Source organism: Salmo salar, chromosome 12 (assembly GCF_965601325.2).
Source record: "Salmo salar chromosome 12, fSalSal1, whole genome shotgun sequence".
Classification (NCBI taxonomy): Eukaryota; Metazoa; Chordata; class Actinopteri; order Salmoniformes; family Salmonidae; genus Salmo; species Salmo salar.
This window is the reverse complement of record NC_138302.1, coordinates 60,033,199-60,037,530: the sequence shown is the minus strand read 5'-3', so window position 1 is coordinate 60,037,530 and position 4,332 is coordinate 60,033,199.

Sequence of the window (4,332 nt, the reverse complement as noted above, 5' to 3'; positions counted from 1 at the left end):
TGAAGACTGAAATCTGCAAAGGTGGCTGTCTCCCTGCTGTTTTCTGTTGCCCAGTAACATCTTAGGACTCCTACTCGCTAACAAAGGAGAAATGGCCAAGAAGGAGAAGTAAGCTGGTCGTTAGGAAAGCAGTGTACCCTTACACCCTTCATTCTGACCCACTTTTTGGTCCCCAGTTGACTTTCTCTCTCCTCAAAGATATTTCCTCCGCCTACCCTTTTCACTCACTTCTTCCACCTCTAACAGACCAGTTACACTCTTTATTCAGAGCTCTCTGCCCATCTATTTTTTCCTTCTACTGAATATTTTAGAGGTAGAATGAATGCAAACAGAAAAACTAAACCGCAAACCTCAGGCACAACTGAACAAAGAGCCTCGGTCTAGAGTGCCTATTTTAGCTGAGGGAAGCAAAGGTTTTTACTTTCACAGATATTTGTTTGTTTGCTTGTCCCCTTTAAGTGAGAGTATATTTCCCAACACGGGGCAGAACAAAATACGCTTGTACTTTGTTCAGTGCATGAGTGTAGGTGACGTGAAGTTGATTCCATCCATCACCATGTTTTTTTCCTTTCCCGTTGCAGATGTTTTTGCTTGACCTCTTCCTCCTCCTCTCGTATCTACACTTTGCTATACCCTTTCTTTTTCTCCCTCCATGTGCTGCGTTTTTGTTTCCCAATCCCATTATGTTAACAATTGGATTTGTGTGGAGCCGTCTGCCTAAGCTACCAAAGCCAGCTTTGAATTAAGCTCTTCTGGGGGCATCCCTCCCTAAAGATACACAAAAGACTTACTGTGTGATGGATGATCAGAGAGGGGAAAAGGAGAAGCTCTAATTCACCTGTTAGGGTGCTATACGGGGGAGTTTTCCCCAACCCTTTGGAGCCTCTCTCAGCCCCACCTTCTCCCTTTGTCTGTTTTGAACTGACCCTCAAATCAAATCGAATCAAATGTTATGCTCCGAATACAACAGGCGTAGTAGACCTTACAGTGAAATGCTTACTTAGAAGCCATCAACCAACAATGCAGTTTTAAGAGAGAAATAAATAGAAATATATTAAATAATTAAGGAGCAACAATAAAATAACAGTAGCGAGGCTATATACAGGGGGTTCCGGTACAGAGTCAATATGCAGGGCCACCGGTTAGTAGAGGTAATATGTACATGTAGGTAGAGGTAAAGTGATTATGCATGGATAATAAACAGAGCAGCAGCAGTGTAAAAATGGGGGGTGGGGTGGGGACATAGTAGTGCGGGTAGCAAATAGTGCGGGTAGCTATTTGATTAACTGTTCAAGAGTCTTATGGCTTGGGGGGGTAGGAGCTGTTAAGAAGCCTTTTTGACCCAGACTTGGTGCTCCGGTACTGCTTGCCGTGCGGTAGCAGAGAGAACAGTCTATGACAAGGGTGGCTGGAGTCCTTGGCAATTCTTTTTGGCCTTCCTCTGACACCGCCTGGTATAGAGGTCCTGGATGGCATGAAGCGTGACCCCAGTGATGTACTGGGCCGTATGCATGACCCTCTGTAGTGCCTTGCGGTCGGAGGCCGAGAAGGATGCTCTCGATGGTGCAACTGTAGAACTTTTTGAGGATCTGAGGACCCGTGCCAAATCTTTTCAGTCTCCTGAGGGGGAATAGGTGTTGTCTTGGTGTGTTTGGACCATGATAGTTTGTTGGTGATGTGGACACCAAGGAACTTGAAGCTCTCAACCTGCTCCACTACAGCCCCGTTCATTTCTTTTAATTTCTTTGTATTTATTTAACCTTTATTCTAGGCAAGTCAATTAACAAATTCTTATTTACAATGATGGCCTACCAAAAGGCCTCCTGCGGGGACGGGGATAAAAAAAAAGTGTGTGTGTATGTATTGTGACAAACCTCTTCAAGGTTAGGAGAGTTTATCACAAATGAAGTGGGAGACTGTCACCAAAATCACACCAGAATGAGAGTTCTTTTGAACAGGACAGTACCTGTGTTGGTTTATCCATCCTGGTCAACCCAGGCTGTAGGCGGGGTCAAGGATAGCAGGGTTCGGTACATGAATTGGGTTCTCGGTAGGTAAGTCCAAACAGTCCAGGTCATACATGGTAAATCCAGCCTATATATATGGAAGAGGATGTCTTCCCTGTAACGCACAGCATTGAGATTGCCTGCAATGACAACAAGCTCAGACCGATGATGCTGTGACACACCGCCCCAGACCATGACGGACCCTCCACCTCCAAATCAATCCCGCTCCAGAGTACAGGCCTCATGTAACGCTCATTCCTTCGGTGATGAACGCGAATCCGACCATCACCCCTGGTGAGACAAAACTGCGACTTGTCAGTGAAGAGCATTTTTTGCCAGTCCTGTCTGGTCCAGTGACGGTGGATTTCTGCCCATAGGCAACGTTGTTGCCGGTGATGTCTGGTGAGGACCTGCCTTACAACAGGCCTACAAGCCCTCAGTCCAGCCTCTCTCAGCCTATTGCGGACAGTCTGTGCACTGATGGAGGGATTGTATGTTCCTGGTGTAACTCGGACAGTTGTTGTTGCCATCCTGTACCTGTCCCGCAGGTGTGATGTTTGTATGTACCGATCCTGTGCAGGTGTTGTTACACGTGGTCTGCCACTGTGAGGACGATCAGTTGTCCGTCCTGTCTCCCTGTAGAGCTGTCTTAGGCGTTTCAGAGTACGGACATTGCAATGAATTGCCCTGGCCACATCTGCAGTCCTCAAATGTGGTCAGATGTCCTCATGCCTCCTTGCAGCATGCCTAAGGCACACAGATGAGCAGGCATCTTTCTTTTGGTGTTTTTCAGAGTCAGTAGAAAGGCCTCTTTAGTGTCCTAAGTTTTCATAACTGTAACCTTATTTGCCTACCGTCTGTAAGTTGTTAGTGTCTTAACGACCGTTCCACAGGTGCATGTTCATTAATTGTTGATGGTTCATTGAACAAGCATGGTCAACAGTGTTTAAACCCTTTACAATGAAGATCTGTGAAGTTATTTGGATTTTTACCAATTATCTTTGAAAGACGGGGTCCTGAATAAGGGCCGTTTCTTTTTTGCTGAGTTTATATTGTCTCTTTCTCTATGGTTCACAGATCCCCCAGCCCCTTCCTCTCTTTCTTCCTGGTTTGTCTTGACCCCTTATCTGTGGGTCAGCCCCACCTTCTGAGCGTTCCCCTTGCTTCTGGGAATTGTAGTTTTGGCGGTCAGCCATTTTGTGATCTGTAGTTCTGGTCAGGGTGGCCCATTTGAGTGAGAGGGCAGAAACCGTTTATTAGTTCTGCCCTCACATATCTGACATTTATCACCCGGCCCACTTCTTTGCCATGGTGTGTGTGTGTGTGTGTGTGTGTGTGGGATATATATCTGCAGTTCTGTGTGTGTGTGTGTGTATATATATATCTGCAGTTCTGTGTGTGTGTGTATATATATCTGCAGTTCTGTGTGTGTGTGAGTGTGGATGTAAGTATATATATATATATATCTCACCTGCGACCCATAAGACTATTCAGTTAATATGTTGACAGTCTATTAAATGAATTATCTGACTCCAGAAAGATTATTTAGCAATATGCAAGATACTATAGTTGAGTTACAGTAGTAGAAAGGTCCAGAAAGAACTAAGCAAATATTTAATTAACATTTTTAAATGAATGGATTCATGTAAAAGGCATACGCTTAAGCTACAGTAAAAAGCATTACAAAGCATTATTCTAGGCATGATCGGAGAGGGAGAAAGAGAACACAATTAGACCTGAGAAAACAAAAAGATAATTATTTCCAATGTGTCAAGTAATTAACAAAAAAAACAGCAAACTAGAATGCTATTTGGTCCTAAACAGAGAGTAAACAGCGGCAGGATACCTCACCACTGTGACTGACCCAAATTAAGGAAAGCTTTGACTATGTACAGACTCGGTGAGCATAGCCTTGCTATTGAGAAAGTCCGTCTTAGGCAGACCTGGCTCTCAAGAGAGGAGAGGACCACAAAATGAGGTGGAAACTGAGCTGCACTTCCTAACCTCCTGCCAAATGTATGACCATATTAGAGACGCATATTTCCCTCAGATTACACCAATCCACAAAGAATTTTAAAACAAACCCAATTTTGATAAACTCCCATATCTACTGTGTGAAATACCACAGTGTGCCGTCACAGCAGAAAGATTTGTGACCTGTTGCCACAAGTAAAGGGCAACCAGTAAAGAACAAACACCATTGTAAATACAACTCATGTTTATTTATTTTCCCTTTTGTACTTTAACTATTTGCACATTGTTACAACACTGTATATAGACATAATGACTTTTGAAATGTATTTATTATTTTGGAACTTCTGTGTGT